A 22,373-nucleotide genomic window follows, 5' to 3' on the forward strand; every position below is an offset into this window, starting at 1 on the left:
TGAATATATGGATACATGAACGAATGAGTGGGTGGGTGGATAGACAGACGAGTTAATGATGTGATGAATGAAAGAGTGAGTGAGTGAATGCAAATTCCAACTCTCTGAAGAAATGTCCCTCAGGGTCTTGTCACCCTGCACATTCCATGCAAGGCTCTGAGGCTGGGGCTGGGCTAAGCAAGAACCCCAGCTTGGACCTAACCTGCATCTGATCATTTGGAACCTTATATAACCCTAGGGTCTGGGCTGGGAGAAAAGGTTGCAGCTGGGAAACCTTCCCCAGCCAGACCCTGTGCCAAGAATCAGCAGTAACTGGACAGAAGTCTGGGCCACAGAGTCCAGCCTGCCCACTGCACAGATGGAAAACCTGAGAGCAGGGAGGCGGGGCCTTCCCCGAGGTCCCAGCAGTGTCGGTGGTAGCTAGCACTACCGACAGGCTGCGTTTCTGGGCTCCTGGGCCCTGGGAGGTGTGTATGGGGACAACTAGGGCAGGAAGCCGGCCTCCCCATGGCAACCTGGGGCCTGACAGGCTGCCCAGGCCAGAGATCCGCCTCTGAGGCCTCCTCCAGCAGCCACAGCTTGCTCAGGCGCCCTGCTGCCTTTCGGAAGCAGCCAGCTCCAAGCAGGCAGATGGCGGGCGGGCCCCTAGCCCAGCCCTCGGGCCCAGATGGCAGCCTGGGCACTAGGTGGGATGTCGCAGCAGCAGCAACAGGAAGCCTGCTGCCCGCCAAGGCCGCGGGGCCATGGAGAGGAGAGCACGGCTCCAGCCATGGCACCCTGCCCTGCTTCCGACCCCACACACAGAGCCCTGGTCGAGCCATGCTGTGGGGACCTCACCTGGGCACTGCCTTTCAGAAACCAGCATCTCCTCCTGGGCCAGGCCCGCCCCGCCCCGCTGCCTGCTGTCCACGTGCAGAGGAACCGTGCCTCTCACGGAGCCCAGACATGGAAGAGCCCCCTTCAGGGCTCAGCATCGCCAGCAGGACCTCTCAGGGTCCAGAAGAATGGTTGTAACAGTGATAGTAATTGCTAATATTTCTTGAGGGCCTGCCACGCGCTGCATGCTATTCTAAAAGCTTTGTAAATACAAATTCAAGCCCTGCAACGGCTCTGAGGCAAGGCTATTACGATCCCATTTTACAGATGAGAAAACAGAGGGTCAGAGAGGAGAACTAATTTGCCCAAGTCACATAGCTAGGAAGTGGCAGAGCCAGGATTCAAACCCAGGCAGCCTGGCTCTGGGACCCTGTTCCTAAGCATCTCATCGTTCTGGCTGGCTCGCATGATGCGTCTACACAACACCGTGCCGGGGGCAGAGGTGCCCCTGCCTACAGTAGTGATGGGGAGGTGATTTGCTAGACAATGAGCTGCCCGTCACAGGCGCTTGCCCACGGTGGCCAGAGTTCTCCATGCAGGGGCCTCCTGCGAGGGTCAGGACCAGCCTGGGGAGGCCTTGAGAGGCAGATGACAGGGCTGCTGGGGACAGGCTATAGGTGTTGCTGGGAGGAGGCATGGGGACCTAAAACAGCCAACACACTGACACACACACTTACACTCCAACGGTGGCACCCTGAGCACAGACTCCGACACATGAGTGTGTGCACGTGCATGTGGCACAGACACACCCGGGCAATTCTGGGGGAAAGTGAGATGCCTGGGATGACCACACAACAAGCCTGGGCACCCACAGACTGCCAAATGGGGTGCCTCATCTTGACGTTTGCCCCCAAGAAAGCATGAGGTAGCCCCTTCCTGTCTCTGAGCCTCAGTTTGCCCACTAGTTTAAGGAAGGGGTTGCCTAAGGTCATCTCCAAGGTCTTGGGCTCTATGCTGCCTGGCCAATCACCTGTGACTCTCTGTCCCCAGAGCCTGGCAGGAAGCTGTGACTCAGCAGCAAGAAGCCGTGCAAGAGCCTCCCTCTCCCCCTTCCCCTGCCACCCCTTTGCCCAGCACACACAAAGGGCATCTTGTTACTGCAACCTGCCAGCAGCAGGGCGGAGAGGGCTGGGAGGGGAGAGGCCAGGAGCAGCCTGTGTCAGCAGGGAGGGCTGTCCAGGCAGAGCCATTGGCCCTCGGCTGCGCTGGCCCACAAACAGTGGAACAAGGTGCTCTGGGTGGGCAGCCCCAAGTGGGTGGCCACTTGGAGAGGCTGCCCCCAGGGCCTCTGCACTGCAACTTGGTCATGAAGTTCCCCTGTTTAAGTTACAGTCTGAAGGAGCGTGGCTCTCCTCGCAGCAGCTGCAGACCCGGAATTTCCCACGGTATGGGGCAGAGCCCACAGCCCAGGGCCTCAGCTCTGAGCCTGTGAGTTTCCATTCTGCGCCGTCTGGGATGTGGGGACCCTGTGAAGGAGCGCATGGCCAACCCGTGCCCTCTTCCAGGCAGTGTTCCCTGTCTGTAAAACGGGGTGCTATGCTGGGGAGAGCTGGCTGTCCTCACACTCTGCAGGGCAGCCCCAACACAGGTACAGACTCAACCCCTGTGACATGTGACCCCTGAGGCACACCTGCTGCTGCTGGCTCTGCCACTGCCCTGCTGTGGGCCCTGGGCAAATGCATGCCCTCTCCGGCCTGTGCCCAGTCTGTGGAATGGTGAGGTCGGAGGAGACGATGTGAACTGTGGGGGTAGACAGGCAGTATGTCCCATGATGACTGTGTCCATACTGTGGGCCATCGAGGTCATGGCCCAGGCAGAACAATGGAGGGCAGAGGGTTTCCAAGGCCACTGTCCTCGTTGCTCGGGGACTGTCTGGACACTAGTGACTGATTTGAGATGTTCAGGTAAGTTGGGGCCCTGTAGCGCGCACTGTCAGCTGTCTGTCTGACCCTGTCCACCTGGCTCTATGCCAGGGGTACACCGATGAATGGTTTAGCTACATGAACGGTGGTGCCTCAGAGTTGCACCCCATCATGGTGCCCTGAACCTTCACATGTGGGTACATCATCTCCCAAGAGCCATTCGGCTTCCATGTCTCAGAAAATGGACTCTGCATTTGGTCAGGAAACCTTACATGACAAGCGATTACAAGCTGTAACGTGCAGTGCAAGCTGGTTATTCCATCGGACCCTAAAATGCTACCCATCTCATAAGGTTCTTATTCTCATTGACAGATGCGAGAACTGAGGCCCAGATGAGTGAGAAAGAAGATTTGCTGGGTGGTTTGATAAAGAGACATCAGCACCAGGTTTGTGGGCAGAAGTAGACTCAGGAGCCAGACACAGCTGGAAGCGGCGTGCAGAGCGTCCTCAGAAGCCCAGGCTGAGCCAGGAGCACAGAAGCTCCCTCATGGCTGTGGACTTTGGGGCAGCCAAAGCACCATCATCAGGCCCAGGAGACCAAGCAGCCTGTGTGCCGATGCTCTGCGTGCCCAGGATTGATCCTGGGAGGCCCTGGCACGCTGGACTGCCTCTCAGGCAGAGACCAACCTTGAGGGTTCAGGCTGCAGGCGCACCTCACGTGGCCTCCCCTGCCTGCTCTGTGTCAGGGCCTGAGAGAACAGTAAAGCCCAGAGCGGGCAGGAGTTTCCCCGGGGGAGGCGGGATGGTGCAGGATGGATGCAGAGTTTTCTGCCACCAGAACATCCCACAGGCAGCCTGAAATGAGGAGAGGTCATGTGGCCTCTTGAGTCTACATTAGATGAGAAAAGGTGCAATTCGTGTTCCAGGCATTTTAAATGTGTTATTACCTAGCAAATATTCACTGAGCGCCTTTGAAGTGCCAGGCCCTGGCGAGGTCCTGGGGATACTCGCCCCTTCCTTCAAGGACCTCACAGACTAATGGGGGAGGTCAATCCTAAACAGAGACCCACACATACAGATAAGAGCCACTGGAGAAGAAATTCCACACTGGGGGGACATGACAGGAAACAGTGGCCAGGGAGGGCTTCCTGGAGGAGGTGACATTGATCCCAAACTTTCTAAAAGATGAATAGGAGCTCTGAGGGCAAAGAGGGGCAAAAACCACTCAGGCAGAGAGAATCTGGAGCAGGGGGAGCGGAACCTTAGTGCCTGTAATTCCCACAATAACTTTATGAGATGGGAACAGGTGTCCCATTGTATCATTGAAGAAACTGAAGCTTCAGGAGGTTGAGTTACCACAGACCCCACACATCCAGCTGGGGTGCATGACCCAGAGCGAACAGCCACGCCATGCATTTCCAGTCCCCAAAGCCTGGCACCTGAACCCTGAAGCTAAGAAGCAAAGGTTGTGGAGGGAAAGGCCCACACGCATGCAGGCGAGTGAGGGCTCCCCTTGCAGGGGGAAGACCCAGCCTGTTTTCTTGCCAGGGCGGGTGGGGCCCCATGACAGAGCCAGGCATCTCCCCTGAGGGCTTTGGAGCTGCTCACAAGGTCCAACGAGGCCTCGTCCCAAAACCACAGGCCCCTCACCACCCTTACAGCCGCATAAAGCACAGTGGCCTCCACGTCTCACAGACACTCTTATGAGGACAGCAGGTCCTGTGGGGACAGCAATGGGACAGAAGGCAGGACTTACCGAGGGCCCAGGCCTTCTCCATGCAAGGCTTCCTGGAGGAGGTGGCCCTGGAGTTGAGCCTTAAGAACCGAGAAGATTTCAAAAAGGTTTGAATGGAGCAGAGCGGGAGCCCCAGGCATGGAGAATGGGAAGCAAGGCATGGCTATGAGATCGCCGGCAGCATTCAGGGAGCGATGAGCAGTACTCAGTGCCTGGAGTGCCAGTCCTCTCAAGGACCACCAGGAACCAGCTCCATAACTGCCCAAGTCCCTTGGTGTCCTCGATCTAGACAGCAGAGCCCAAAGGATGCAGATGGAAGACATGGCGCTCCCTTCAGTTGGTACGGGGCGTGGCACTGGGCCTCCCTGCCTGAGCCCCGCCCCTCATGAAGCCCCCGGTGCCGCAGAGACCACAGGCGCTCAGCAAGCACAAAAGCACGACAAGCTTGCAAGAGCAGTGCCATTCCTTTCATCCGTCAGTCATTCCTTCATTCAGGGGTGAGGCACCAGCCACAGGACGGTGAACAGCAGACGGTGTGGCGGGGGCCATCCTCATGGAGCTCAGAGTCTGCAGAGTTGCACCCACTCCCTGCTCCATCCCAGAGCCTGGGCACCAGGCCAGCAGAACAGGGCAGGCAAGCAAAGGGTCATGGGAGCTTTGACAGACATCAGCATCTCTGCGTGTCCTCCTAACCACCACAGCTCTGTCAAATATATTGATGGCTCCAGACACAGGTATCCACACTTAATTTCCATAAAAGCTTCTGTGCTTACAAAGGGACCCCGGCTGTCTCTGCTTACAAGGTGGAGGGGAGGGGGTTGTCCATGTGCTTTCAGGAGGGTGACACTGCAGTCTGGGGGGGCAGGAGGTGAGGTCTCAGGTGGCTCTGCTCCCTCATGTCCTCACTCTCAGGAGACCGTGCCAGCACTCGGGGATCCCTGGCAGGTCCCACCGTCTCCTCTTCATTCCCAGAACCCAGCTGTCTCTGGGTCCTCCCTTCTACCCCATAGCCTCCCACCATGTGCTCCCTTCTTCAATGAACACTCGGCAGGATGCTGGGCTGATTTGAGTCCCATCTACCCCTGGCCACTCACTGTCGGTCAACTTCCTATAGCTCTCTTTTCATCAGCTAACTGACCAGTCCAGCCCCTACCTCCAAGCCCAACTCAGGTGCCTCAAATCCCATCTTAACTAAGTCCATGTCCAAGGTTTCTACTTATTTGGGAGGCCACATGAAACCCATGTGATAATAGACGTGTTCCTAAAACAGGAGTGGCTAATAAATGTCACCCCACAAGTCAATCCAGGTCATTAGCATCAGCCTCCTAGAGGTCTATATTGAGAAGGATTCTGATGCCATGTGTGGACTCAATGGGAAAGAGTGTCATGATCGATTAGTGATGTCTGCTGTGAGCACCTTATTAGAAGAATGCACCACTGGTTTGCCATACCAGGCAAGATTCTTTAAGGAGATGCTAATATGGGAAGTATCAATTCCCAGTTCTGTGCCCTAGCATCTGTGGACCCCTAGCTCTGTGCTCAGCCTTGGGACGTACATGTGAGGAAAGCCAAGAGGAAGAGAAAGTTCTGCCCTTTGACACAAGTTATTGACAGAGGGACTGGGAGTTGGGAAGGGGGCACCCAACGCACCGGACTGAAGCACTCAAAGTGGTCCCGAAGGACCTCAGGTCCAGAGAGACTAAGTAACTTGCCTCCTGAACACACCCATGGCGCTGGGCGGTAGAAGAGGAAGACAGCAGTTTGAGCTGCAGTCCGAAGACGGAGCACACGGCATGGGCCAGGTCAGGAAGGCTGCGTGGGTCTGTGGAAGGGGACTGGGCTAGAAGGCAGTTAGAGTGATAGAACTAGGGGAGGCCTGGGGCCATGATAGAGCCCTGCAGCCGGCTCCATCCTCAGGGCAGATTCAGGCTGACTCTGCCCAGGATCCCTTCTGCTTCCTGACCTCCTCTCTGCACACAGGCTGGGGGCCTCAGAGACTTCTCCCACCACTCAGACTAAGGAGGTCCCATAGACCCCATTGTTCTCCATCCCAGCACCCTATTGGTATTAGAATTCATCATTCCTTCTTTTATTTATCTGTTCAATTGGTTTTCTCTGTCTGTTCTGGTGTCACTCTGTCAACAACTTGAGTCAAAGGGCAGAACTTTCCCTTCCTCTTGGCTTTCCTCACAGCCTCCGACCCAAGGCTGGGCACAGAGCCAGGGTTCCATACTTGCTAGGGCATGGGACTTGGAGCTGACATCTCCCATATATGCATCTACTACAACGGCTAAGGAATCTGGCGCGCGATGGCAAACCAGTGGCATCTCCTTCCCATATTGTGCTCACAGCAGACATCACTCATCAATCATGGCACTCTTTCCCATTGAGTCCACACATGACATCAGAATGAGCACGTGATGGTGAAAACTATGCCTATCTTATTCTGTCTCCATATCCTAACACAGTCAGCAGCTGAACTGGTTCAAATCAGGGTTGTTCAATTAATGAATAAACTGTGGAGGGCAGGAGCCACACACTTGAGCACCTGCAGGGCCAAGCAGATAACATAAATGAGTGAGAGAGCCAAGTGTAAGAATACGGTGCAGACAGTGCCCACGTTCCCCAACGCATCCTCAGGGACACATAGATGCAAATGGTTTACATGTAAAATGAAGGGATCATCCTCCGTTTTCCCCAAAGAAGTACAGACTTCTCCATTTTGCTTGAAAAAATGATACTCTGTCTTTTTCTATCTTTCTACTTTTGCTAGAGTTCTGAAGACAAAGAAATATCTCCCTATTCCCTAGGAAAGCAGCAGGCCACTTGTGATGATATACGGTAACCAACAGTTGGCGCCAACATCGGGGAGGGGCAGGAGAACTCAAAGTGGGTCCCTGGACCAGCAGCAGCATCACCTGGGAACTTGTTAGAAATAAAATTATCAGGCTACCTCCCTCCCCCAGCCCATTAAAATAGAAACTCTGGGGCGGGACCCAGCAATCTGTTTTACCAAACAGATAGTTCTCAAGTATGAGAACCAGTGCAATAGGGAATGGTGGGGACTGCGGAAAACTGGAGAGCACACATCCTGCTTGAAGGGGCCCCACTTCTCAGCTCCAGTCCCTCGTTGCCACAGGGAAATGTGAGTGCAGTGTGGCCAAATCTCCCAATTATTCCAAGAAGTTGAAAAGACACATTTTCATGTGAAATATCTTCATTCCTAAGTACTGGCTGTTATTTTGTTGTTGTTGTTTGTTTGTGGTTGTTGTTTTTTTAAATCCATATAGACCAATGTGTCTACAAGTCAAGGCCAGCCCAGGCACTCTCAGAGTATGCCCTGAGGATGGAGACTGCTCCCCATAGGGAGCGCCCCAGTGATACGCTGCGGGTCCCAGCTGACCTGCCAAGATGGGCCTTGCTTGGAAGTCCAGGCCCAGACCCTGCCCTGCCCAACAACTGTGGGGGACTGCCTCTGAGTCCTCAAATTCCAGACAAGATCCACAGGGCCTGGCCAGTCTCTGGGTCTGAGGATGAACAAGATTGGGCAGGTAAATTTCTGGGCCCTGATGGTCTAGGTACAGGGCAGGGCTAGGGGTGGACAAAGAACACACTCTCCTTTTCTGAGCCCCTAATCCATGCCAAACTGGTGTTCAGGGACCTTAATATTCACAACCACCTCCTGAGGTAGGGGTCAGCATGCACATTTTAGAGATGAGGGAAGAGAGGTTCCAAGAGGTTGAGTGACTTGCCCTAGATCACACAGAGAGTGAAGAAAGCCAGGCTATAACCCACATGTACCTGCCTCCCCGCCCATGTTGACCTAAACTGCCTGCCAGCTGAAGGAAGGGCTGGGGGCTGGGAAATGACCAGGGTAGGCTTGTTGTCACCAGAGCCTGCCTTCCCTGTCAGGGCTACAACCAGCCTACGATTCCAGTGCCAAGAAACCAAATCCAGCAAGTAGACGCTGGAGGTGGTGCTGCAGGAGAGGGCGATATTGGGGGGTGACAGCAAACTCCCACTCTGCTTCTGCCCCAGGGGGGTCTGCCCCTGCACCCGAATCTCTAACGCAGAGCTGGAGAACTGTAGGAGCTGGGCCAGAGCTGTCAGGGTTCTGAGCCTGGCCAAGCAGCAGGGCCTGCGCTGTACCTTGCGTCACAGTCTTGCCTCCCTCTCACCAACCTTCTTCCTGAAGGCCTTGCTGTCAGCATTGGCCCTAGGGGACCTCTGTGAGGGTGTGTGGTTGCCAGGGAAGCCAGAAGAAATGCCGGACTCCTGCCCCTGCCTCTGACCCCATGGGGCAGGCACCTTTCTGTGCCCGAGGCCTCCACAATGCCTGAGCTAGCCCAGGCCTTCTCCCTAAGCGTTAGAGCTCTTGAGGACCCCACAGGCCTGGCTCAAAGTGCCCTCCCCACAGCAGGCTCACCAGGCCTGAGTTCTGGTCAGACTGGGCTCTGCTCTTGCCAAGCATGAGTCAGCGCTGTAAGCCTGCGTGTGGCCACAGCTGGCTGGACGCTAGGGCCAGCCCGGCCTGGCCCTGGAGGTCTGCTGGGGCCCTGGGGCCTCACTAATGGGGAGAGATGGCCCCAAATGACCCACGGGATCACACAAGGGAAAGGAAAAGGGACCAAGTAAAGAACTGAGCACAAAGCAAGCTTCTCTAACCTTAAAGTGGCAGAAACAAATTCAGAGTGAAACACACACACACACACACACGAGATGGTGCCACTACCCTGATGTAGACCCACTTGTGTATCCCACACACCACACAAATACCATGTGCAACACACACCATGTACACGTCCTCCCTGTGTCCCTGCATCTGTAGCACACACCAGACACCTACATGGGGGAGAAACCTCACCAACAGCACTCGGCAGGCATCACAGAGGGCTGACCAGCCCTGCTTCAGCGTCAGGGGGACCTGCCCTGCACGCGAATCTCTAACCCAGAGCCTGGCCCGTCTGTGCTGCTTGCCTTTTGTCAAACCCAAGGCAGCCAGACTCACAACCCTCAGCATCAAGAACAGATAGGTTGGGGAATATCAGGCCACACTCACTCTAGCTGTAGGACGATTGTGAGGGCTGTGGTCCAGGCCAGGCCTGGTAATTGGGGCCTGTGCAACCTCCCTGCCCCCTCTTGCCACCGCGCTGGGCGCCCAGACAGCCCTCGCCCACCCCGCCAGCCTGGCTTCTGTGCCCGCCAGGAGGTCGCGGAGCTGAGAGCGGCCAGGAAGTCAGCTCGGAGTGACAGCTCCCCCACGCTGTTTGTTTATTCATGACTCATTCGTCTCCACAGACTGGCTCTTCTTTCTTTCGGGAGGAGGGGAGAAGGGAGAGGGAGGGAGGGAGGGAGGGCGAACGCGAGGGAGGGGGCGGGAAGGGGGAGCGCAGACTCCACAATAAACAATGGGGCAGCTGAGCCGGCGGGCGGAGGAGCCCACGCGGGGGCACAGAGCAGGACGCGGGGCCGGGGCCTCCTGGGGGACAAACGCCCCCCCCCCCCCCCCCCCCCGACCCAGCGGCCAGCCCGGCTGCTGCGCACACGATCCCGCTCTGCCTGCCCCGCCCGGCCCGGCCGCCCCGCCGCCACCCCCCTGGCGACCGGGCAGGAGCAGCCGTAATTGGATCCGCGCCGCCTCCTCCCCGCTCCCGGCCCCCAATCGGGAAGCCGGATAAATGCCGGGTACCTTGGCACAACAGTCGGATCCGAACCTATTATTTGGCTAATGGGCTTCCCTCGTGCGGCTCGGCAGCACCCTGCAGGCCCCTCCCCCACTGCGAGCGTCCCGCGCCCTCCGAGCGGGTCCAGGAGGGGCTGGGCGAGGGCTCCGGATAACTGGAGGGAGCGCGGTTCGAGGCTTCAAGGGCCTCATTGTTCTGCCTCGAGGGGCACATTGAAAATGCTCCAGGATTTGCTTCCTGTGAAAACAGCCTGGGAGGGAGGGGGCGATCCGCGCTGGAGAGACATTATCCTCCTGGAAGCTGCCCAGATTACCCAGGGAGAAAAGGGCTGTTTGGATTCTTGCTGCCTCTTTCTTTCTTCCTTTTTCTTTCCTCCCCCCCCCCCTTTTTTTCCCCGCTCCTTCCCTCCTTTGCTACCCTCTCCGGGCCAAAGATGAATCTTTACAGCTGTTGAGCAAGTTGGGAATGACGGGCTGTTTTCTGCATTAAAAGGGCTGGCGAATGGCAGGGCCAGATAGAAAGTCTGATCAGAGAAAATCAAAAGAACGCAGGGGCGATGAGGTGGGCAAATCCAGGAAATCACTTCCCAAGCATGCCCCTCTGAGTCACATCTTGCACCACGAGGGGAAAACACATCACGCCACAGTATGTCACATGCCTGCAGCAGAGGAACAGGCCTGGTGCCGGATGCACAGCTCCTTCCTCAGCCTGGGGCAGCCCATCCAGCCCGACCCCCCCCCCCCCCCCCCCCCCCCCCCCCCCGCCCCCAGGGTCAGCTGGGAGGAGGCAGGGGTCAGCTTTGCCACAGGTCAGTCCAAAACCTGCTCTCCCCCTCTACTACCAAATGACCTTGTCCAGTAATAATGGTAACAGTGAATGCTGCCACAGCACCTACTCTTGCTGTGCCCTGGCCTCTCCTCTGGGTTTCACATATATTATCTCATTTAATCACCACACCCCTATAAGGCAGATGCTCTTACTATCCCTATGTCCAAATGAGGAAGCTAAGGCCAGAAAGGGTAAGGCTCTGCCTGAAGCCCAGCCAGCAGCTACTGAGGGGGGAGGAGGCAGGGCCGGGGGGAGGGGGGGGGCGGGGGGGGGGGGGCGGGGGGGGGGGGGGTTGGAAGCAGCCCTGCAGGCTGGCTCCAGGGTCCAGGATCTTATGCTGACACTTATGAACCTCACACTCCTCACCAGGAAATGGAGATGATGACACTGACCTCATTAGGGGGTGGGAGATGCACGGAGAACATCCAGGCAGTGTACAGGGCACGGAGCTCTAGCTCCTTTTGATTCTGCTCCTTTTCATGTAAACCAGGGACAAATGAGATGGTTCCTTCCTAACTCGGAGGCTCATCATGGGGGCTCGCAGACACTGACTCAAGGGTCCGTCCCTAGCACCGTGCCTGGCACAGGCAGATGCCATGATATTTGTTTTCTTGTCCTTCCTTCTCCCATCATGTCTCACCAACCTGGAAGACACTTCTTGTCTAAAAATCCTACTTCGAGCCATCCATCGGGGTAACCATACAGGTGCCCCTCCCCACTTCCCTCCGCTACCTCTCGCCCATCCATATCAATCCTTGTGGAATCTTCCTCGAACCCAGACCACACCTAACCTGGGCTACTCTGACCACCATACCTGCAATTTCAACCCCCTGCCCCAGCCCCCTACCCTGTTCCACTGGGAACTCCTGGCCTGTCCTGTACTGCTCCGCTGCTGCTTTTTCCATAGCCTCCTCGCCCTCTCACATACTCTCAAATTTACTTCTCATTATGCTACTTTTCTGCCCCCACCCCCACCCCCCACCATCTGCCTTTATTCCCCTACTCAGCCTGCAGGTCCCTGACTCTCTGAAACCTGGCACCTGCTTCTCACCCCTTCCTCTATCCACCCCCTAAAGGCCAGGCTCCCCATTTGCAAACCAACATTTCCAGCTTGGGCCTCTCCTCTCTCCTAACCTCCAGACCCTGGCTTTCCAGCTGCCTAACACCTCACAGGCACCTAAGACTCCATTTCTCAACCTGAGGTCAGCCTTGGGTCTCCCAGTTCGCCCCGCCCCCTGAGATCCTGGCAGCTGGGGTTGCAACACTGCTCAGCTCCTGACTCCACCCCCACTACCAGCAGCCCAAGGTCAAGCCCTCATCTTCTCCTCCTGGGTGATTGCAACAGCCTCCCTGACTCCTGCCTCTGCCCCCTCTGAGTCAGCTGCCTCACTACTTACTGCCAGGGCCAGCATTTACAACGCAAATCCAAACAAGTCACTCTCTAGCGTAAAAAACCTCCAGGGTGAACTCAGACTGCTAAGGGTGGCTGGTCAGGCCCCATACCTGGTGCCCTGCCCCAGCCCTCCTGTCCTCTCCCTCCACCCTTGAGCTGGGCCGTGGTTTATCGCAGCATAGAGCAGTAATCACTTACAGGGCTTCGTGCCTCCCTGGTTTTCTTCACGCTGTTTCATCTACTGACAGCACCCTGCTCCCTTTTCTGCCTGTTAAATTCTCTCTCAGCTTTATGATTTACCGCAGGCACCTACTCCTCCAGGTAGCCTTCGCTGACGGCCCCTCCCACCATCCCAGGTTCGGCGCTGTGCTCTGTGTGTAGGATTATTCTGTTATAGGTGCTTGCTTAGCCAGCCCTCTTCTCCGTTGGTTATAGAGTCTTTCTTGACACATGTACAGCACCCAGAACCTGTAGGTGCTCACAGAGGTTAGATGAGGGGAGAAGGATGCTGGGCACATATTGGGTGTCCAGCTAATGCCTAGTTCTCCTCCTCAGGCCTTGCCTCAGGGAGAGACTAAGGGCAGCTCCTCCTCTGAAAATATTTAAAATGTTACATCACATTCTTAGATTGGCAATCGTCTCTAGTGCGGATGCAGGTGATTTGGGGGACACAGTCCAGGTTTTAACATGAGTAATGTACAGTGTTTGACCAAATCTAAGCCAGACCTTCCCCCAACACTCAGTCCCAGCTTTGCATTAGTATCTCGCTGCCTCTCCCCCTTTTCCAGTTCCATCCTCAGCTCCAGCATCTCCCCTCCAGCACTGCCCTGACTCAGTTTGGTCCCCATGCACAGACCCAGCCCGGGGCCAGGAAAAACACCCACCAGGCAGCAGGAAGCAGGGTTCTACTCCTGGTATTGCCACTGACCCAGGTGTGTTCTTAGCTGGAGCCTCCCCTCTCTGGGTCTCAATTACCACCACCACCACCACCACTCCTCCCAGGAGGGAGGATAAAACCAGAGGACCCCTGGGACCTTTAAGTTCTGCATGTAAAATTCCTGGAGGCAGTGAGTGAAGGCGGGGTCTAGAGGTCACCAAGGGGCTCATGAGAAGTCTGTACCCATTCACAGGAACCCCTAGACACGCCACTTCTCTTTAGACGTCATGCACTTCACCTCTGGCCACACGACATCTCTAGTGGTTAAAAATAAAAACAAGCCAGAGCCACCAGACCCAGCTATGACAGCTCTCTAACGCAAGGGAGAAGGGGCTATTTTTGTTGCACTCACTAAGCTTGAGTCTAATCCAGGGAGCCGGTCTGACCCCAGAGATGTAGGTCAATCCTGTGGTGGCATTTGAGAGACTCATGCCAACATCACAGAGTGAGAGACGGAGCAGGGGTCATGCGTGCTCGGATGGTCAGCAAGGTTTGGTGGAGGACACCAGACACACAGCTCCCACAGCCCCCGGAGAAAGAGGGCTGCCAACACGCTGGGCGGCAGCCATACATGTGCCTGCCACCATTGCTGTCCTGAGTCGGGGGACGTGGCACACTTGGGAGAAGCTCCACAGAGCGGCAGGGTTTGAAGATGGGGTGAGCAGCATGTCCAGAAGAGCTAAGGCGTGCTTTTGATCATGTCACTCTCCTGCTAAGAGCCTGCCTGGGCTCCCCACTGTCGAGTAGATAAAGTCCAGACAACTTGGGCTGATGTGCAAAGACCTTTCCACGCTGACCCCGGGGTGACCCCTCCACTCCAGCATCCCAGGACTGTGCCCCGCCCGCCCCTCCCTCACATGACCTGGGCGTCAGCCTCTTGGGCGTGCTGCTCTGTAAATGTGCCAGGTTCTCTGGCTCCCCGGTGGCTCTGCACATGCCATTCCCAGTGCCTGAGGCACCCTGCCTGCCCCTCCCCGGCCCCGCCTTTATCTCCTCTCCACGGAAAATGCCTTCTTGTTCCTTCAGGCCCTCCTCCAAGGTCCTTTGCTCCCTGGTTCCTGCCCAAGCCTCTTAGCAGGATCCAACGATGTGTCCTCCAAATCTGCGCTTTATATTCAAAACAAACCAACCAGCAAATAAACAAAGCTGTGCTCTGAGACAAAAATAATCCCTGTCAACGCCGAGCCGATGGGCCACCCTGCTTCCATGATGGCACCCACCTGATTCCCAGTCTGTGAGGTAGGAAGGAAAAGCAACTTGGCCACAACCAGGAGGAGGCACCTGAGGCTCACAAGCCTCAGGGGACTTGGCCACGGCCACTGGGCCTCTCTCTAGACTCACCGTGTGCAAGGTCGGCGACAGGTTCTATTCTGATTCTGTTTGCCCATCTTTCTACTGCTGCTCCCTGTCTCCTCAAGGGATCCGCTCCCTCCTTGAGAGCAGGGGCCTTGCCCACATCACACAGTGTCCCTAGAGCAGTGATGGCGAACCTATGACACACATGTCAGAGGTGACACGCAAACTCATTTTTTTGGTTGATTTTTCTTTGTTAAATGGCATTTAAATATATAAAATAAATATAAAAAATATAAGTCTTTGTTTTACTATGGTTACAAATATCAAAAAATTTCTATATGTGACACGGCACCAGAGTTAAGTTAGGGTTTTTCAAAATGCTGACACGCCGAGCTCAAAAGGTTCGCCATCACTGCCCTAGAGCATGTAGCTCTGTAAGATGATTTCCAACAAAGGAGCGGAGTCTGAGCCGTGCAGGGGGTGGGGGCAGAGAGAAGGCGTCCCCTCTGCGCTGCCGAGAGCAATGTGTCTGGGACAAGTGGTGGGCAGACTGGGCAGGCAGGCGAGACCAGCCAGGCTGTTTGTGCCAATGCAATGGGGAGCCACTGGAAGATGCGGAGAGAGGGCTGCTTTGAAGGGACTCCTAGCCAGAGCCTCAAGGGAGGAGCTGCCACTGTCCAGGGGATTTCCCAACTCGGGCCAGAACCCCTTCTTCCCCCAGCTCAGCTGCAGCCTTGTAGGGGGACAGGCCCAGGAGGGGCTGCTGCCTCCCCAGATGAGAGACCTTCAGACCATGTTGTGAGGGTCCTGGGTCCCACATCGACCCTGGGAAGAGAGAAGGGGCAGAAGTGGCAGAGCCCAGAGCAGCACCCTAGGTGTGCCCCTCCCAAGGGCTTCCTGCAGCTCAGGGTTGGGAGGGCGGGGCTCCCTGGGAGGCTAGGCTCCCATCCCTAGCCCTGCGAGTCCCCCATCCCACCAGGCCCCATAGGAGTGGGGAGAAGCTCTCTGTGCCTGGGCCCAGACACACACAGGCAGACAGCTCCCCTTCTTCCTTTCGTCGGCTTTGCTGAAGGCATGGAGGAGAGTCTGGATTTACCCAGACAGCAGTCTGCCAGAATGGCCAATGGGTAGGAAGGCGATGCCTCCGGAGGGCTTGCTGGGCAGCAGTCTCGGTGCCCAGCCACCGGGGCAGCTCTTCTCACTGGACTGCATTCCTCACATGCTGCAGGGAGGGCCCCTGTCAAGGCCAGGGGGCCCTGGACTTGCCCTCCCCTGGCCACCAGCACCACTCATAGACTGAGGTTCCAGCAGGGGCCCCAAGTCCTGCTGATGCCCAGATACCTGCCAAGAGAACATACACCAGTTCCGTCGCGGGCCCTGCACGGGCCCTGCACAGCCAGCATCACAGCCAGCAGCCCGGCGGGGCTCCCACAGACCCTGCACATTTGACCCCAGCCCCTCCCCCCACAACCTCTCAGGATGATGCCTTCCTGGATCCCCACCTCCAGGCCATTCTCCCCGCTTGGATTAGGGTGGCCAGGTAAAATGCAGGATGCCCCCTTAACTCTGAATTTCAGATTAACCATGAATGTTCACATGGTACACTACTGTGTGGGACACGCTATATAGAACTGGGCACCCCGTATTTTTATTTGCTAGCTGTGGCACCCCTAACTTGAACACCTCAATCCCTCAATCCCACCTATAGTGGCAGGTGCTCTTCCTCAGCTAGTGGGTGGGCCCTGCTGGCTCTGCCTCCTGGGTTCTCCGTCTTCCATGCTGTTCCAGTTTACATGCTATGTAATAAACTACTCCAAAATGTCGTGGCTTACAACAAAAGCTGTTCTACTGCAACTTGCAATTGTGTGGGGCAGGAATTCAGGCAGGCTCAGCCAGGTGGCTCTTTCCAGCCCAGGGGATGAGGTGGAGGGCCCTCAGGTGGCATTCAGCGGGGGGGTGGGCCTGTTTGAGGTGCCACATGGGCTTCATTTGCAGGTCTGGTGCCTTGGTGGGGACGCTGGGAGGCAGAGCTCAGCAGGGTCTGTGCCCCAGAGCGCCTGCACGAGGCCTTGACAGTATGGACGCCTTCGGGTAGTCAGACTTCTTCCACGGCAGCTCGAAACTTCACATGGAGTCTCCTGGGGGCCCAGGAAAGCTCTGAGCCTTCTTCTGAGCCAGCCTCAGAAGTCCCACACATCACTTCCGCCTCATTCTGTAGGTCAAACAAGTCCCTGAGGCCAGCTTCTACTCAAGAGTCCGAAATCAGACTGAACCTCTGGATGGGAGGATGGGTGGAGAGTGCACAGCTGTCTGAAATCAAATATATATTGGTTTCAGAGAGGAAGGGAGAGGGAGAGAGAGAGATAGAAATATCAATGGTGAGAGAGAATCATTGATTGGCTGCCTTCTGCACTCCGCCCACTGGGGTTCGAGCCTGCAACCCGGGCATGCGGCCTGATCGGGAATCAAACTGTGACCTCCTGGTTCATAGGTTGACGCTCAACTACTGAGCCACACTGGCCGGGCTTCACAGCTGTCTTTAACCTGTCACACATCACCCTTCTCTGTCCCCTCCACACAGCCCTAGCTCAGAGCCTCATCTCTTACCTGTAGTCTTTCCAGCCTCCTTCTGACCAGCCTCCCTGCTCTGCCTTCTGAACCATCTTCCATTTCAGCTACCATCAGACTCGATTTGTCCAAGATCCCTGCCTGACCGTGTCACTCATTGCTCAGGCAGTTTCAGTGGGTCCCTTATAGACTCTAACCTCCACAAGCCCTTTTTTTTTCCACCAGGGTGTACCCAGCACCTGAAACAGAGCCTGATACATAGTATATGTTGTGTAAATATTAGTGCAATAAATGTCTGAATAAATAAGTTACAGGATAATGTTCAAACTCCATAGCCTGACATGCACAAGTGTTTGTAATATGCCACCACCTATCTTGGCACCCTGCATGCAAACTACAGGAAGAACTTCTCAGTGTTCCTTAAACACTCTTCACTCAATGACTTCTCATTGGCTGTTCCCTTGGTACAGACTGTCTTTCCTCTCTGCCTACGTTGTAAACTCCTAGGCATCCTTCATTGCCCTACTCAAGTGTCACCTTCCATCTGAAACCTTTCCCAACCTTCCCTGCCCCAATTTCCATTGCTTTTTTCATGTCCATCAATAACATAGGAGTGGGCAAAAGTAGGCCTACAGTTGTTCATATGGAAAGATATGCAGGTGATGATTATTACAATAGCTTTAGTAACTGGGAAGAATGACACAATGCAACTGTAAGCCTACTTTTGCCCACCCTGGTATATTTGTTCCAAATACAAATTCCCCCCTGGGGTCTTGCTTTCCAAATACCCAGCAGGGGTGAAGGGATTCCTGAGATTAGAGACAGCCTTCCACTAAGTCAAGCACATAAGTAAACATTTATGGAAAGCCATTAAGTTGCCTTTCCTTTCTCTCCGCCTGTGCAGCGTCCTCTAAGGTTATGATTAGGCCTCACTTCCTACAGCAAACTGTTCCTGAACTCCACTACCCACAGATGTGCACTGTGGAGTCAGGAGGCCCCGCCCTCCCTGTATGGTTAGCCTGCACTCATTGGACACTCACTGTATGTTGACAGGCAGCTCCCCTCTCACTAATATTCCCTGGGCACCTCCAGTGAGCAGCGCCTGCCCCGGGTACTAGGGACTCTCCCCTGCTCATGGAATTCACCATCTGGTGGAGAAGATGGACAAGTAAACACGCAATACCAATGCAGAGCCCTGTGGTGTTTGTAAGGGTCCCCACCCCCCCTCCCCCAGAGGGACCCCATCCCAACTTGGGTTGGGGGAAGTTGCCAAGGAAATGAGGCCTACCTTGAGACAGACCCAAAGGAAAGTACCAGTTAGCACGAGTGCTTCTGATCGAGAAAACAGCTTGGGCTTAGGTCTGGCAGTAAGAAACCAGTTTAGGAAACAATTTAAAGATATATTCCAGCTGGAGCATAAAGCAGAGAGGGTTAAGGGGGAGAGGAAACCAGGGCTGGATATTGAAGGGTTTTACCTATAATACATCAAGAGGACAATACTACTAATCCTATATAATAAAAGGGTAATATGCAAATTGACCATCACTCCAACACACAAGATGGCCACCCCCATGTGGTCAAAGATGGCCACCACAAGATGGCTGGCAGAGGAGGGCAATTGGGAGGGACCGGACCGGCAGAGGAAGGCAGTTGGGGGTGACTGGGCCTGCAGGGAAGGGCAGTTATGGGTGACCAGGCCGGCAGAGGAGGGCAGTTAGGGACAATCGGGCTGGCAGGGAGGCAGGTAGGCATCAATCAGACTGGCAGGGGAATGGTTAGGGGGTGATCAGGCTAGCAGGCAGAAGCAGTTAGGGGAAATCAGGTAAGCAGGCAGGCGAGTGGTTGGGAACCAGCAGTCCTGGATTGGAGAGGGTGCAGGCTGGGCTGAGGGACACACACACACACACGCATGAATTTCGTGCACCGGGCGAATAATAATAATCACTGCCCACTGCTGAGCAAGTGCCATGTGCCAGGTAGCTTACCTAGAGTCAGTCCGCCCCCGCTCTATAATGGGCGCTGAGATAATCACTCCCTATTTGCACAAGAGGCAGCCAAGACTAAAGTTACTCTACACTTCACCTGAAGTCACCTGCCTGGGAAGAGCCAGAGCCAGGGTTTCAGCCCAGGGACCCTGACCCAGAGCCTACACCCCACCCGTCCTGTTACTGTAGGGGGAGTTCAGTGCATGGGGGATCATCTCCATTAGTACAGTCATTGCCTTTCATCTTGGCAGGACACAGCACACCATCATTGGAGCCAGAGAAGGCCTGAAAATGTCCTAGTTCTTACTGTGCTGCCTCAGTTTCCCCATCCATTAGGTGAGGTGTCTGGATGACCTGAACCCATACGAGTGTGGGGTCTTCTCCAAGCCCTCCCTCCACTCCAGCCCACCGGCCCCCCAGGGCCATGCCCACACTCCCACTGCCCCTGGGCTCCCCAAGGACACCCGAGAGAAGGACAGGCCCCTGCAGGGCCTCAAGGGCATTCGGTCTGACTCCGCTCCACCAAAGCAAATTCAAAGAATCCATCTTCCCTTTCTTATCAGGTGCTCTGAGCAAGCAGATGCCCTCACTCCACAGCCCCTGCGGGCGCAGCAGGGAGGAGGGATGGGGTTTCCCAGCAAACACTGAGGTGCTAGTGCCCAGAATAGCCCGAGGTTCTGAGAGGGGACCATATGGCCCAGGTCACACGGTGGGTCAGCCGCATGCAGGGTCTGGGTAAGGGTCAGCCCCTGCCTTGCCTCCCCCTGCCAGCAGTTCTCTCTGCTCACACCTCCTCAGTGTGCCCACAGAGAGGCTGCCCGGGGTCCTCTCATCATCTGGTCTTCGTCCACAGCACTGCTGCTGCCACCCAGGCATTCAGAGAGAGGAAGCCACAGCCTGCCTCTGGCGTCCACAAAGCACTCTGCCGAGGGCCCCAGGCTGCCCTCGATAAAAGCAGGAAGCTGCGGTCACCGCTAAAAGCCCTTGAACAGGAGGCTGGAGGGAAGAAAGGTGTGCAGCTGGCTGGGTCTGGGTTCAAACCTGCCCTGCATTCCTAGCTGGGCCCTGGCTGTTTCCACATCTCAGTAGCAGCGACAGTGGCCCAGTGGGTTCTGTTGCAGAGATGCGTGTTGAAGTACATGAAGGTGGTAAGCCACGCACACAGTCTGGTGTTTGCTTCATCCCAGAGCTGCTCCAGTGCTGTCATCCATGCAACCCACCCGCACCCCCCCACCCCCGACTCTAGCTGGATGGCAGACTGATTCAGTAGGCCTGGGGCGGGGCCTCGGGCTCTGCATTTCTGACTAATCCCCAGGTGACACCCCTGCTGCTGGTCAATGGACTATGCTTGGAGGAGGTTTAAGATTCTTTAGCTACAGCAGCAACAAAAAGAAGAGAAGCAGGATGGGACTTGATAAGGATGGAAGCTGGGATAGGAACTCTGAGCCCTCTCTACTGCTTTACTGTGTCAGGGAGGGGGGCGGGGGTGACTGCCAGTGGGCACAGGCTTCCTTGGGGGATGATGAAATGTCCTACAATTAGATTATGGTGCCACTTGCACAACTCCACAAATACACTAAAAACCATTGAATTGTATACTTTAAATGGGTGAACTTTAAACAATAAAGCTCTTTAAGAAACATAAAAGAGCAGTAACTCCTTCATGGGTTCTTGTGAGGAAGAAATGAGGGTATGTGAATGCCTGACTCCCTGGGAGGGTTCAGTAAATGAAAGTCCCTTCCCTCGAAGTTGTGTTTTCATAGTCTGGGAGTCTCTGAAGCAGGACCCACATCTGACTACAGCTAAAACCAATGAGGCCTTATAGTTCACTGCCAGGGGTGATGGGGTGATGGGGTGCTGGGAGGCCACCGGAAAATGCTGGGGACTCCGACTCTGAGGCATGGAGAGACCCGAGAAATAGCCTAAGCCTGGTGGTCTGGGCCTTGTACAGGAGCAGGAAGAGCCCACCCACCCCAGGGCCTAGCCTCCCCTCCATCCTGCCCTCCCCTGCAGCCCAGTGATGGAATCCCGCTGCATCCAGGGTCCTGGTGGCCTGCTTAGCTCTTCCAGCAGGGCCAGCAGGAAGGGCTCCGCTCTGCTACCTTCTGTGTCTAGTGCCAAGGCAACCTCCTCCCAGAAGCCTTCCCTGACCTCCCAAGTCCCTCTTCCTTAGAGGAGGGACCAGTCCCCCCAGCCGAAGCTTCTAGGTGACACAGGCTGATTCTAGAAGATTCAGTGGGCAGGTGTGGCACTTACAGAGTCCCCACAGGTGCCTGCTCTGGCTCTCACTGTGGGGCATACATCGGGGATCATTTCCTCACGCACGGGTCCATTCATCCCTGGGTAGGCCTGCATCTGAAAGATCACTTGCCAGGCAGTCTGGTCTGTGTCACTCACCTACAGCGTGCAGCCTCCTTGACTTTCACCCGGACTCTGGGGCAGGTGAGCCTGCAGAGGTCCCTCAGGAGCCTCTGCCACCTGGTGTCATGGGCACCCTGGCTGAAGCTCAGGGCTGGAAGCCAGGAAAGCCGGGCCTTCTTCGGCCAGGTGACTCGGGCGACAGGCTTCAATTCCCTGCGCCTCAATTTCTCCATCTGTGGAACGGGGAGAAAAGCCTTGCCTGCTGCCCTCCTGGGGCTGGTGGGAAATAAGAAACAAGAGCCACATCTGGGAGCCCACTCCGCCTTTAGAAATGTGCTCCCACCTGTGAGGTCAAGTAGCCCAGGGGCAGAGAGAGGGGCCTGGATGGAAGCAAGACAGCAAACTCTCTTCCCCTGAAGAGCCTCAGTTTCCCTTTTGTCATAAGAGGATGACAGGTCCTCCTCCCAGAACTTCTGAGAGGAGAGAAGCCTGCAGGACCTGCCAGGCCCGTGGAGTCAGAGCCTGCAATCAGGAGAGGAGAAGAATGGGGGAGGCAAGGAGGGCGCATCCTGCATATGTCATCTGGTATCCGGGACCCGGCAAAGCAGGGTCAGGGAGAGGAGGCAAGTGGGCATCCCTCCTTCGGGGGCTTGAGAGCATCGACTCTGGTGCACAAAGTCCCTGGGTTCAAATCCTGGCCTCACCACTCAGCAGCCAAGGGACCCTTAGACTCCGGAACTGGTTCCTCACCTGTGAAATCAGGAGAATAGCACCCCCTCATAGGCTGTCAGGAGGAGTTGTTCTGTTACGATAGGTAGTTTTGAGCAGGGCCTGTGCCTATAAATACC

This window comes from Myotis yumanensis, unplaced genomic scaffold, assembly GCF_028538775.1.
Source record: "Myotis yumanensis isolate MYYU_CA2020_CCGP unplaced genomic scaffold, mMyoYum1.0.hap1 SCAF_13, whole genome shotgun sequence".
Taxonomy (NCBI): domain Eukaryota; kingdom Metazoa; phylum Chordata; class Mammalia; order Chiroptera; family Vespertilionidae; genus Myotis; species Myotis yumanensis.